Raw genomic sequence first — 15,450 nt, 5'->3', positions numbered from 1 at the left:
AATAACATTCCCAGGTGCATTGTAGTTCTATAAATTGGTCCCTATTTGCAGATTTAAAGGAGCTATATTCTTCTAATTCAATCAAATTTGATACCGTACATCGTCATAGTGCCAGAGTGGGGTCTTCAATGGATTTCCAGTTTTGTGAGATGAGAACTTTCAAACTATTTATCATGATTCTCAGTAGATGACGGAAATGCCTAAGATTTAATTTTTATATATTTTAATACTCAATGTTCCAGGCCCCATTCTCTGCTAGGACTAATAACTTAATTTTAAAGGGACAGTCTACACCAGAATTTGTATTGTTTTAAAAGATAGATAATCCCTTTATTACCCATTTCCCAGTTTTGCATAACTAACACAGTTATAACAATATACTTTTAACCTCTGTGATTATCTTGTATCTAAGCCTCTGCAAACTGCCCCTTTTTTCAGTTCCTTTGACAGACTTGCAGTCTAGCCAATCAGTGCCTGCTCCCAGATTATTTCACATGCACGAGCACAGTGTTATCTATATGAAATATGTGAACTAACACCCTCTAGTGGTGAAAAACTGTTAAAATGCAATCTGAAAGAGGTGGGCTTCAAGAAATTAGCATATGAACCTCCTAGGTTAAGCTTTCAACTAAGAATACCAAGAGAACAAAGCAAAATTGCTGATAAAAGTAAATTGGAAAATTGTTTAAAATTACATGCTCTATCTGAATCATGAAAGTTTATTTTGGCCTAGCCTGTCCCTTTAATATCAGCCCCTCATTCAACTCAACTAACACTTAAAGGAACTGTTATCATGATGTATTCTATGCACAAGGATGAATTGTGTCATTATAATTTATATGGCAATATGTACATATAAATAATTAACAAACTGGCAAAACTGTAATAGAAAAATCACATCAATTCCCTTATGACAGGTTGCACTTGATATATATAATATATGTGCCAATAATATCTGGCATCCCTTGTTATTTGAGGAATAGCTTTCTTTAATCTTAATTACATGTTACACAGTATTAAATAGGTTCCTCACTTCCTATTTATTTTAGTATTCTTTACTAACAAAGATGTTTCAAAATATGCTGCAATCTCTGTTATTAACCTTCCATTGTGATGCAGCACTACTGTATCTATTTCAAATGGCTGATAGTGAATATCAAAGACAGGATGTATATTGTTAAATGGGACTAGAAAATCCAATCCCACTACAGTGTATTGCACTAATAACTTTATACAATAGAAATCTAAGGCTGCTTATATTCCTTAAAACAAATAACATTCCTATTTAATCACAAGAACTTTATTGTCCCAATATTAAAAAAATACTGTTACAACAAAATAGTGCTGGCAATAATATTCTAAGCTTTTACTTCTTCAAAAGAACAATATGTACCTGTTTTACCTCCACAATATATATATATATATAGAGAGAGAGAGAGAGAGAGAGAGAGAGAGAGAGAGAGAGAGAGAGAGAGAGAGAGAGAGGGAGAGAGAGAGAGAGAGAGAGAGAGAGAGCAATGCATGAGAAAAGTTTGTTTTGTTATGTTTAACATTTTGTGTATTCTAACATCAATCAAAGGTAATTACAGACTGCTGTTGTAGCTGAATTTTTACACAAAATTTTAGTTAACTGTCCTTTTAATTGTAGATAAACCACTTTGGATACAGCACACACCACAATTTAATAAGTTCATTAATTTTGTGCAGGGAAGGATAAGGGTCCCTGCATAATCCCCAAATCATGCAAATAATCAAATCCAAACAGCACAAATTCACTTTCTCCTTTATTGGAACATAAGGATCATAAGTAGAACATGCAACGTTTTGAGCATTTAGCCATTAGTCAACCCATAGACATTCTACACAATATACACATTTTCATACCCTACATGCATTTTCCAATATCATAGAAATTAACAAACAATATACATCCTTATAAAATTCAAAATGTATTGTTGAGCGCCACCTTGTGGTCACCTCCGGTCATTAATTCAATACAAATAATGTGTAAACAACAATGTATTATACAGACAATATATGGTGACAATTCATAAAAATACTTGTCTTTTTTTCAAATCCTTCAGAAGCATAGAATCCAATTTAACAATCCAAAAAGTTTCTCTTTGTCTCAAAATCAATTCTCTGTTACCTCCTCTTCTGGGTACTTTGCACTACTGGCTGCCAGTGAAGCTGACTAACTGTATCTCCGGCTTCCACAAAATGAGAAGAAACAAGAGCCTCTTATTCCTCAATTCTCTGTTACCTCCTCTTCTTGGTACTTTGCACTACTGGCTGCCAGTAAAGCTGACTAACTGTATCTCCAGCTTCCACAAAATGAGAAGAAACAGGAGCCTCTTATTCCCACATTTAATGTTATATTTATTGTATGTTCATTAATCCTGTCTCTGCTTTTTCTTGTCATTTCCCCTATGTAAATCTTTGAACATGGACATCTTATCATGTATATAAGAAAGGAAGAATAAAATGAATAATACTTCATAATATGATATTTCTTACCACTCCAGGGATGTGTAAACATAGAACTCTTAAAAGGACAGTCTACACCAACATTTTTCTTATTTAAAAAGATAGATAATCTCTTTATTACCCATTCCCCGTTTTTGCATAACCAACACAGTTATATTAATATACTTTTTACCTCTGTGATTACCTTGTATCTAAGCTTCTACTAAGCTTCTGCAGACAGCCTACTTATCTAAGTGCTTTTGACAGACATGCAGTGTAGTCAATCAGTGAAGACTCCTAAATAACTTCACGGGAGTGAGCACAATGTTATCTATATGACACACATGAACTAACATTGTCTAACTGTGAAAAACTGTCAAAATGCTCTGAGCTAAGAGGCGGTTTTCAACGGTTCAGAAATCAGTTTTAGCCTAGCTAGGTTTAGCTTTTCAAAAATACCACCAAGGGAACAAAGCAAATTTGATGATAAAAGTAAATTGGAAAGTTGTTTAAAATTGCGTGCCCTATCTGACTCATGAAAGTTTAATTTTGACTTTACTGTCCCTTTAATGATCAAATGACAAATTGAACACTTTATGAAATGTGTCATCTCATTGTTTACAATGTCTTGTTGGATTACAATTTCTTCCTGATAAAGCCACAAATCTGAAAACAACATGTTACTGTTACTGTTCCAGCCCAACGAATACATGCGTATCATTAAGATACAAAGAGGGGATAAATAATGTGTCATCTCAAAATTTACAATTTCTTGTTGGATTCTGCCTGAATCTCTAAACCAGTTTCATCTAACCCAAGTTATCAGAATTAGTGAGATTGGATAGTATCTCCCCAGAAGTTTAGAAACACCAACAATAGACTGGAGTACAACCGATGATATTTCCTTGGAAGTTTGCACTAACAATACAAAAATGAGCAATGGTTCATGTTTGAAAAATCCACATTAGCTTCTTTTTGGAGCGCTAATATTCTTGTGAAAGTGCAGCACACTGAGATCTGGATTTGCACAGATCTAAGTGTATTGCATTTTCACAAGAATATTTGCAGCCAACTACTTCCGCATTTGTTACAAAATGAAAATAAATCCACATACCTAGTGCTTACCCAGGAAGGAATATGTGTAGCTGCAAGTGAGTTAATCTGGTGAAAGCAACATAGATATGTTTAGGTAAAAAAACACATACTCATCTAGAGCAGTACGGTGTTTGTGTGGGTGGGGGGGGGGCGTTTCATAAGTTTTAAATTGATTGCAAGTTCTATTTATTTATTTTTTGTGAAGTTTAACATAGAAGAATGGAATTTGCTTAAAAATAAAGAACTAGACTACAAGTGGAGCACATCAGAAAGTGCAGGGTGTGTAACATTAGTCAAAGCATAACACACAATCTGGTATTACATGTAGATGGTTAAATATTGTCATGAAACCATAGTGCATTGAACACCATTAGTGCGCTCATTGTGCTCGTAGTGGTGAGTTACGTTTTGTGTTCGAACACAATTTATGTAAACTTTAGACCTGAAGTAAACCATAATTATTAATATAGACCACTACCTGCACAATTGAATTCTACTACGCACCCCCATAGAATTCTACTATGTGATGGATTTAGCACACCTGCGCTATTCGACATACAGATGTTAGTGCACCTTAGACTATCACTCAAACAATAACAAATTATTTTGGACTTGTAATATAAGTGCAAACATAGAAGCTGCTTGTTTATCATTTACTCGTTTGATAATAGCAGTCATGGTACCTGAACTCACAAACATATATGTCAAGTAAGTGTCAAAAGTTCTCCCTCTAATCTATGTTGGTACCTCAGATGAGATACGTATGCCAGCCAATCTAAAAAAATGAGATTATGGAGACATTAAGGGGCCAATTCTCTAAACCTCTCCAGATCAGACATGGTTTTTCATGCTGACCCTTGCAGTGGTTGCCATAGTGCAATTATTGTTAAAAAAAAGGGGCAGTCCCTGTGAGTGGTGAGATGTCTCCTATTGAAGGTAATGAAATCCTGCAGCCAATATAAATAAAATCATGCTGCTTTCTGCTAACAGCATCTTACAATCACCTCTATTTTCATATGCATGTGTTTTCCTAGGGTTATCAGTATTATGAGTGTTTTGAGAAAAGCTTGCCACCTTCTAGCTGTCGAGAATAAACTGTGCGATCTGCAGAGCGAAAATCTTTATAGAATAACACTGGGATTATAGAAACTATTTGATATGCGCCCCAGGAACCCCCATGTTCAGCTCATTTTCTAGAAAAAGCAACAATTTGTTTTTCATACTTATAAGTACAAATTTCTGTGTGTTTTTTTTGTATATCCAGTGTACTTGAATTAAGATTTACGCTGTGCAAATTTAATAAGATTTATCCATGTGTAATTTACATACAAATTTTACATTTTGATAAAATATGATTTTTGGTAAACAATTTTGTTACAATTTTTGATGCACCTTAACAATGCACATTTTCCAGTGTATTTTTATGTGAATGGTTCAGTTATTTGTTCTCTATGATTTTTAAATGATGAATTTAGTAATGTATGTATCTCCTTCCTATACAAAAATTCAGTATATGCCCCTTAGCGATACACCCTGTTTTCAGGGTAAAAAGTGGCTTTATAGAATTCCACCAAGGAAATAAAAGCACTGGCGAGAATTCTTACAGAATCTCACAAGCCCAGAGAACTATAGAGAATCTGCCCCTAAATTATAAAGTTCTGTACAGCCAGGTATTTAACTGTGAGTACTGAAGAACACTTTTGTATTTTTTATCATTATTAGATTTTATCTCTTTATAAGTTAATTAAACCCATCACATTGGCTACAGACATAGAGCATACTGTGAGGTAGATTCAAATCCAGGACATTACAATTCTTCATTATATTATTTGGTAGGGGTTGGGCAAATAATAGCCCATGGGAGCTTCTAATGTAGTCTCATCTTGTCCTCTAGAACTAGCCAAGATATCCCATTTAATCTATTTGACTATTTTACTAAAATATGTCCTAAACTTTATATAAATCTTCTGTCTTCTGTCTTTTAATTACCTTTGATGTTTCTCACGATATGCTACTATGTTGAGAATTCAGGGACAATAAGTGCATATTATGGGGAGAATATACCGCTGTATATCATTAATGTATTGGGATTTTGTAGATAAATGTTGATTTTTAACTCATACAAGATGGAAAAATCACCAGTCTCAATATTTACTTATAGGCACAGTCAAGGATCACCCAATCCTCATATTCATATACAGACAGGTCATTTCAGCAACAAAATCATATAAAAAGAACCTTTATTTGTCCAACAGGGTCCAAACTAGGGTGAATTCATCCTTACTTTGATCCTGATGGGATATTAAGGTTCCTTTTGATATAAATTGTGTGGCTGACTGACTTGCTGGCTAAAGATTTTAACTGGAATATAAATTACCCTATTGATAGATATCTGAGGCAACATAGATAAGTCTTATAGTATCAAGATAGCTATACGTAAGATCTTATGGGGTAGATTTATGAAGCAACGAATGCTGCTTTCTACCCACAATGTTTCCGGCTCACCAGAAACACAAGTTAAGAAGCAGTCATCATAAGACAGCTGCTCCTTATCTCGTCCGCCTCCTTTTAGGTAGCGGACTGCAATCATCCTGATCCTATACGATCGGGATAATTGATACCTCCTGCTAGCAGCCGCTATTACCGCGAATGTGCAGGTGCGGCATTGCACAAGCATTTCACCAAAAAATAGTTGTGCAATGTTAATGTCGGGAAGTGAATTATGTTAGCCTGCCATTTCATAAATCGGCCCCTATATATTTATTCAAATTTTGGTGGGGCATTTGACCCATATATAACCCCATTATTAATTTCTAATGTTATCTCCTTTTTATGGCAGTTGATAGGTTGCTTTAGGTGACCTATATATATATATATATATATATATATATATATATATATATATACCGTATATATATATATATATATATATATATATATGTATATATACCGTGTATATATATATATATATATATGTATATATACTGTATATATATATATATATATATAGTACTTATATAACAACAAGATATAATAGTAAGTACCAGTTTTAAGATGAAGACCATTATGGATTCATCCATTTTAGTGCCATTGTTGAGTTTTTTGACCATATTCATCACAAACTACGCAAGATTAAGGTTTTCTTTTGCCTAACGTTTAATGAAGGCCTATGGCTTCCCTGACGACATTCAAAAGGAAACAGGGGAAAAAAAAATAATTTAAAAAAAATGGTCAGCTGTAAAATGCATGTCAAATGATAACAAAAAATAAAGCATATAAAAGAGATGAAACTTTTGAAAATAGCATAAACGGGAATAATAACACACTGTAACACATCATCTGAAGACATAAAAAAGAAAAGCTAAAACCAAAATCCATACAAGGTTATTTTCAGACATTTGTTATATCTGTTTTCAATTTTACGCTTAAACTAGGCAGCATCTCTTCATATCTATTTTTAGATGAAATATACATGGGTACTTAATACCACAGCCTCTTCAATAATCAGAACTATTTCAGTTCAGCTGTGACCTTGTGTACGTTGTGCTTTCAGGCTTTCTCACAAGCAGAAATGTAAGGTACTGTATGTATAATCAATTCAGCTTTAGTACATTCGATTTGTTTTAAAGGTAACATAGAGTTTACTTTCCACTAATGCACTTTAAAACATGATGATTTGTTTTGAAAACTCCACTAAATTTAATTTATGAATTGTGGATTTTACCTACAGAAAAAATTTGATTTTTTTATGTGGTTGCATCCTAATTATTGTCTGGAGGGAAACTGCAACATTTATTTTTTAAAGGGACATGTAACCCAATTTGTTTTTCTTTCATGATTCAGATAGAGCATGGTATTTTAAACTTTTTAAATTCTTTCACTTATCTAATTTGCATTGTTTTGTGGTATTATTTGTTGAAATTAATACCTAGGGAAGCTAAGGAGCACCAATGCATTACTAGGAGCTAGCTTCTGATTGGTAGCTAAGCATATATGTATGTTGTTATTGTTCAGCTAGCTCCCAGTAGTGCATTGATGCTCCTTCAACAAAGGATATTAAGAGAATTAAGCAAATTTAATAATAGAAGTAATTTAGAAAATTGTATAAAATTATATGCTCTATCTAAATCATTAAATAATTTTAGGGGCTTATTGTCCCTTTAACAGAGTATTATAGTACATTTCTTGAAATAGAACAACAAGAAAACACAATTAAAAATGTGAAACTATATAACTGTTAAATGCATTTAAATTAGTGCACATATCAAATTCATTTTTGCACATCTCACCCTAGAACATTATGGGCCAGATTACGAGTGGCGCATAACAGTTACGCGTGAGCGATAAGGGGCTTATCGCGGCTGTTTGTGCATGTAGAGTTTAGAAGTTGAAAGTAATTGTAATTTACGCTAGAATGATTATCCTCAGAGCTCTGGTTAACTGTTTTGCAAAACAAAAAAGTGTCACAAAACACATACAAAATACATTACAGTAGAATAACCAATGATTCATATTTTTGCGTTTCATGCATTTGGTCGATTAATTACTTGTTATAGGGGCTGTTCATTTTGTGGGGTTTTTTTGCAAAAACTACAGCAAAAGTAGCGGGTTTTTCACACTTTCCAATCCGTATTTTTCTCAGGGACACAAAACAATGTGCCAAAGTACAGAGCTGCTGGGGAATAAGCACTAGAATACAGTGAATCTATAAGGTAGGTGGAATCATTAATTCATTGTGTGCTTGGCCATAATGTATGTAAGTATTTAAGAATATATTAGCGTAGCGCTATACTCCTTACTCTCTGCCTCTCCCAAACAAACCTCTTCCTAAGGATATGTGAATATGATAAATAGTAAATGAAAAATAGGAAGGGCGCTAAAAAGCATAGTAGATCTCACAATAAATATATGTGATTAATGACTGCATAAGAGATACTTTGTATCAGGGCAAATTTGCAATTCATATATGATTACTTAATATTTGTGGAAATTCAATCATACAGAATTAATAGACAGATATGTATCTCTAAAAAAAACACAGAATTTAATTCAAATGTTAAAAATCTGTCTACAATGAACTTAAAACATATAAAATGACAATACATTTATCACATTTCTCGTTATACCAGGTATCTGAAAATGTCCACAGACCAATGGTCTAAAAGTTATTTAGTTTAGAAGGTATTTAAGGGGAGCAGCCACAACTCAAACTCATCTTGAAAAAGTCCCTAAGCGGGAGAAACGTGTTGATACGATTGAGGATTGAGTGGCAGTACGTTTACAGCCGTTTTGCTTAGCTTGGCCAATCTACAAAGATAAAGAAGCATTCTCACAAAGGATACGCTCTCACCATACTATTGAAAGTGTTGGCACTGGTACCTGTGTACGCTGCACTTAAGAGCAGGATCACCTGGTATAAAACAGTCAAAGACTGCAGACCTGTCCTGCAGCCGTTGGCGTATGACGTCATAAGACATGGCCGCCGCGAAGGAGAAGCACATACCGAAGCTGACACGCTAACCCAGAAGATTCCTCTAAAACAGCAAGGCACACCGCTCACTTACCCACTGGCTATAGCTTGGAATAGGGGTGAGTACCTGACTATCACAGAGTTACCTGTTTTTTTGGCCCATTGACTTTCAACATAATAACACGTAGCCCAGGAGACATAGAGACAATATCACATACTTATCCGGATTTAACAGTGGATTGTATGGTGGATATTTGAAGTGTTTTTTGGGAGACGTCCCAGGACTGAATCACTTTTAGACCATTGGTCTGTGGACATTTTCCGATACCTGGCATAACGAGAAATGTAATTAATTGATGTCATTTTATATGTTTTAAGTTCATTGTAAACAGATTTTTAACATTTCATTTCAGTTCTGTGTTTTTTAGAGATACATATGTGTCTTTTAAGCGTTTATATTCTTCAGAAAAGTGTTTAAAAAGAAACGGCTTGATAACCTTTAATTGGTGCAGACCCATAAACAGAGTATTATGCTTAAACTATCAGAAAAAGCAAAAACAAGTATAGAGAATCGTCAAAAGACAGGGAATACAGCACTCTTTTTATATGTCAAAAAAACACTTATTTTATTGATACAGTTCCAAAGTCCTGAACTGAAAATCAAAAAGCGTAAACAGGTGTAGTAAAGAGACATTTCACATACATACATATGCCATTCAGAAAACACCAAATGCAGTCATGCCCTATGTATAGGCTATACATGCACATATATCCTATAATGATTTAAAGTTGATCCACTCATCTAAGTCAAAAAGACCTTGTGTGCACACAAAAAAGTTTAGGCAGTTTGTATTAGAGACTTATAGTGGCCAGCGCTGGTACACTAAAACAAAACAAAAAAAGCATGCAGTTTTAGAAAGAGTCCAGTTACATTCATAGGGAACAGATTCTGTTAATCTGTGCAGCAAAGTGTCAAGTTATCTTCAAAGTTAGTCACAGGTGTAGTTTCCTTTTAACACGCATATCATGTAAATAGAAGCAGGTAAGTATACTTCATGCAATAGTCAGTCAATCGCCAGTCAAAGATTTTGAGTGTTAAACTTCTATTGGGTGCTTAAGATACTTGCCATAAGTTAGTTTGTGGCAGGGAATGTTACCTTCCGCAACTCGGCTTCTTCGGTCCCACCACTTCAGTGGCGACAGGATACATACATCCTACCTGATAGCCTTTATTTCCTCCACTGCTTCCAATTGCTTGGTTATCCACACCTTCCTTAGACCAGACTGCAGGACACCCTCTGCATCTGTCCTGAGATTACTCACAATGATTCTTCAATGCTGTATACTGCTGCTTGTTCTCTTTAGTTGTGACTATAAACTGTTTCATTCCAGTCCAGGACTTCTTTAGCTTGACTCCTTCAGACACCGCATTCGGTTAAGTTACATACAAACAAACCAGCCAACGTGCATTTCACCCATAATCCTTTGCGACAAGGTCTTCATCAGGGCTGTCAATCATCATGTGAGTCATTCTTTTAACAAGTAGACTCCTTCTCTTTTCACTTTGTTGTTATTGTTTAAGGTGGATTGCTACTGTCTCTAGTATTATGCTCACTAATTGCTATTATTAATTACCAATAGTAACTTTTTAACCATTTTTTCTTTTTTTCAATCTACAGCAAGCATTTCACACCTAGAGGTCAATTTATTAAAGATCTTGAGGACTTGATCCGACAGTGCGGATCAGGTCCGCAAGACCTCGCTGAATGCGGAGAGCAATACGCTCTCCGTATTCAGCATTGCACCAGCAGCTCTTGTGAGCTGCTGGTGCAACGCTGCCCCCTGCAGACTCGCAGCCAATCAGCCGCCAGCAGGGTGTGTCAATCAACCCGATCATATTTGATCGGGTTGAATTCTGGTGATTCCTGTCAGCCTCATCAGAGCAGGCCAACAGGGTTATGGAGCAGCCAGAAACATGGCCTTTCAAGCTCCATTCGGAGCATGATAGATAGGCCTCTTTATATGCATTATCCTAAACCAATTGTGGAAATATACATATGTATACCAAAATTAAAATACATTAAGTGTATTACTACAAATTGTGCTTACACGTTTTTTCTTTTTTTCTCTCTCTATTCTTATTTTTAGATTCCTATATAGCTTGACATTTTTCCTGCCATCCACTATATTTAAATATCATTACAGTATCATGACATTTTATTTATACATGGTCTTATACAACGTTCTTTTTAACTTACATTTACACATTTCTCAATGTAGTGATTCCTTTAAGTTTCAGAAACTCTTAATATGTTGATGCACAATCAATGTGTCAACTCTAGGGGGCGCAATAAGATAGCATACAAAAATGAATAAAATACATACAAAACAACTATTAGTATATGTGACAATATGGTCAGCTTAAATTGTATAATAACACATAATAGATCAGTGGACAATAGTCCTAATGGATCTTAACTGTTCAGGATACCAGTCCTTAGGTGAATCCAAAGGTTACTCAGACCTTAATGGTGTTGATCCTGGTTCCAAAACCGAACTGATGGAATATCAGAATTATTGTTCACAATCACACCCAATAGAAGTCGGCTCCTTGTCAGAAAATTCGATCTGGATACAAATTCCTTCTGTGAAAAGCAAGACAGGGGTGCCTACTAGTGTGATATAGTAGAGACCAGAATGGTGTAAATAGAAACAACTAATGAATACTCACAAATGGAGCAGCACCCAATTATGCTAAATGAAGCAGACTGGAAACTTGCAGTGTCCCAGCTCACTGGCCCAACGTGAGTACCGGTATCCCAGGTGTCCTCGATGGGTGAAAAAAGCTCAGACTCTCAAAAAAAATATGACTCTGATATTTAAAAACACACAGCTAGATTTTTGCGTTATGGCTGGCTCGCTAATAACTTGCAAGTTATTGTTACCGCTCACCTTTCATAGCGCTGCTATTACAGGTTTGCAAAAAAAACGGCTTGTGTGGGCGATATGGTTGCGTTGAGCTCCATACCGCACCCAAAGCGGTGTTTTGACGTGCTCGTGCACGATTTCCCCATAGACATCAATGGGGAGAACCGGCTAAAAAAAAGCCTAACAACTGCAATTGCGGAGCGTAAAGCTCCGTAACGCAGCCCCATTGGTGTCTATGGGGAAAAAAATGTATGTTTAAACCTAACACCCTAACATAAATCCTGAGTCTAAACACCCCTAATCTGCCTCCCCCGACATCACCGACACCTACATTAAACTTATTAACCCCTAATCTGCCACCCCCGATGTTGCCGCCACCTAAATACACTTATTAACCACTAATATGCCGCACCCAACGTCGCAGCCACCTACATAAATGTATTAACCCCTAATCTGCCGTCCCCAATGTCGCCGCCACCACTATACTAAAGTTATTACTGCCTAAACCTCTGACCTCCCACATCACTAACACTAAATAAATATATTAACCCCTAACATAACCCTGTCTAACCCTAACGTAACCCTAACACCTCCTAACTTTAATGTAATTAAAATAATTCTAAATAAAACTTATTAATAACTAAATAATTCCTATTTAAAACTAAATACTTACTTACCTGTAAAATAAACCCTAAGCTAGCTGCAATATAACTAATAGTTTATTTATATTTCACAGCTAAGTTTGTATTTATTTTAACTAGGTAGACTAGTTAGTAAATAGTTATTAACTATTTACTAGCTACCTAGTTAAAATAAATATATATTTACCTGTAAAATAAAACATAACCTGAGTTACACTAACACCTAACATTACAATAAAATTAAAAAAATTAAATTAACAAAATACAATTATCTAAATTACTAAAAACAAAACAAAAAAAACACTAAATTATACAAAATAAAAAAAGAAATGATCAAAAATAAAAACGAATTACTCCAAATCTAATAGCCCTATCAAAATAAAAAAGCCTCCCAAAATAAAAAAAAACCTAGCCTACACTAAACTGCCAATGGCCCTTAAAAAGGGCCTTTTGTGGGCCGTTGCCCCAAAGAAATCAGCTCTTTTACAATGTAAAAACAAATACAAACAACCCCCCAACAGTAGAACCCACCACCCACACAATCAAACCCCCCAAATAAAATCCTATCTAAATAAATCTAATCTCCCCATTGCCTGAAAAGGGCATTTGGATGGGCATTGCCCTTAAAATGGCATTTAGCTCTTTTACATTGCCCAAAACCCTAAACTAAAAATAAAACCCACCCAATAAACACTTAAAAAAAAATAACACTAACCCGCGACGATCCACTTAAAGTTTTTGAAGACCGGACATCCATCTTCATTCAGGCGGCAGAAGTCTTCATCCAAGCAGGCAGAAGTCCTCATCGAAGCCAGCAGAAGTCTTCATCCAAGCGGGCAGAAGTCTTCATCCAGACGGCATCTTCTATCTTCATCTATACGTCGCGGAGCGAGTTCATCTTCAAGACATCTGGTGTGGAGCATCCTCTTCTTACGATGGCTGTTGAAGAATTAAGTTTCCCTTTAAATGACATCATCCAAGATGACGTCCCTTACATTCCGATTGGCTGATAGAATTCTATCAGCCAATAGGAATAAGGGGGAAAAAATCCTATTGGCTGTTGCAATCAGCCAATAGGATTGAGCTCACATTCTATTGGCTGATTGGACTAGCCAATAGAATGCAAGCTCAATCCTATAGGCTGATTGGATCAGCCAATAGGATTAAAGCTCATTCCTACTGGCTGATTGCAATAGCCAATAGGATTTTTCCCTCTTAATTCTTATAGGCTGATAGAATTCTATCAGCCAATTGTAATGTAAGGGACGCCATCTTGAATGACGTCATTTAAAGGGAAACTTCATTCTTCAACAGCCATCCTAAGACGAGGATGCTCCGTGCCGGATGTCTTGAAGATGGACCCGCTTGAAGATGGATGGATGAAGACTTCTGCCCGCTTGGATGAAGACTTCTGCCGGCTTCGATTAGGACTTCTGCCCACTTGGATGAAGATTTCTGCTGCCTGGATGAGGATGGATGTCCGGTCTTCAAAATGTGGATCATTGGGGGTTAGTGTTAAGTTTTTTAAGGGTTTATTGTGTGAGTTTTATTTTTAGCTTAGGGTTTTGGGCAATGTAAAAGAGATAAATGCCATTTTCAGGGCAATGCCCATCCAAATGCCCTTTTCAGGGCAATGGGGAGCTTAGGTTTATTTAGATAGGATTTTATTTGGGGGTTTGGTTGTGTGAGTGGGGGGTTTTACTGTTGGGGGGTGCTTGTATTTTTTTTACAGGTAAAAGAGCTGATTTCTTTGGGGTAATGCCCCGCAAAAGGCCCTTTTAAGGGCCATTGGCAGTTTAGTGTAGGGTAGGGTTTTTTTTATTTTGAGGGGGGGCTTTTTTATTTTGATAGGGCTATTAGATTAGGAGTAATTCGTTTTTATTTTTTATAATTTCTTTTTTATTTTGTATAATTTAGTGTTTATTTTTTTTATGTAATTTAGATAAATGTATTTTGTTAATTTAATTTATTTAATTTTATTGTAATGTTAGGTGTTAGTGTAAGGCAGGTTAGGTTTTATTTTACAGGTAACTTTGTATTTATTTTACCTAGGTAGTTATTAAATAGTTAATAACTATTTACTAACTAGTCTACCTAGTTAAAATAAATACAAACTTAGCTGTGAAATAAAAATAAAACCTAAGCTTGCTACAATATAACTATTAGTTATATTGTAGCTAGCAAAGGGTTTATTTTACAGGTAAGTAAGTTTAGTTTTAAATAGGAATTAGTTATTAATAGTAGGTTATATTTAGATTTAATTTAATTATATTTGAGTTAGGGGGTGTTAGGGTTAGGGTTACATTAGGCTTAGGTTTAGGGGTTAATAGGTTTATTATAGCGGTGGAGTGGGAGGACGGCAGATTAGTGGTTAATAATATTTAAATAGTGTTTTTGCGATGCGGGAGGGCGGCGGTTTAGGGGTTAATAATTTTATTATAGTAGTGACGATGTTGGGGAGCGGCGGAATAGGGGTTAATACATTGTTTAAGTGGCAATGATGTCCGAAGCGGCAGATTAGGGGTTATTATTTTTATTATAGTGTTTGCGATGTGGGAGGGCCTCGGTTTAGGGGTTAATAGCTAGTTTATGGGTGTTAGTGTACTTTTTAACACTTTAGTTATCAGTTTTATGGTACAGCTTTGTAGCGTAAAATGCATAACTTTAAACACACCATCCGCCGCTGCAGATCCAAAATGAGGCTGTATGACGATAAAGCGCAGTAACAGGACTATTCCATCCGAACTTAGCTACAGGGGTGCAGGCTGTAAAAACAGCCAGGAGGACCAAAAATAAATCAGCAAAAACAGAGTAACAGCCGCACTGAAAAGGCTTTAAAGACTTCAGAGA

At 35.5% G+C, this 15,450-nt stretch overlaps 1 long non-coding RNA gene across 1 annotated transcript in view; it reads left to right on the top strand.

Moving 5' to 3' along the window:
* Positions 1-7,079: 7,079 nt before the first annotated feature.
* LOC128659354 (uncharacterized) overlaps positions 7,080-15,450 on the top strand; it is a 114,602-nt gene continuing 106,231 nt past the window's right edge. The window contains exons 1-2 of the long non-coding RNA XR_008402343.1: positions 7,080-7,139; positions 8,204-8,273. This is a non-coding gene — a long non-coding RNA (uncharacterized LOC128659354). The remainder of the gene's footprint in view (positions 7,140-8,203; positions 8,274-15,450) is intronic.

The sequence above is a fragment of the Bombina bombina genome, chromosome 5, assembly GCF_027579735.1.
Source record: "Bombina bombina isolate aBomBom1 chromosome 5, aBomBom1.pri, whole genome shotgun sequence".
In the NCBI taxonomy this organism is placed as follows: Eukaryota; Metazoa; Chordata; class Amphibia; order Anura; family Bombinatoridae; genus Bombina; species Bombina bombina.
This window is presented reverse-complemented; position numbering and strand designations above follow the sequence as displayed.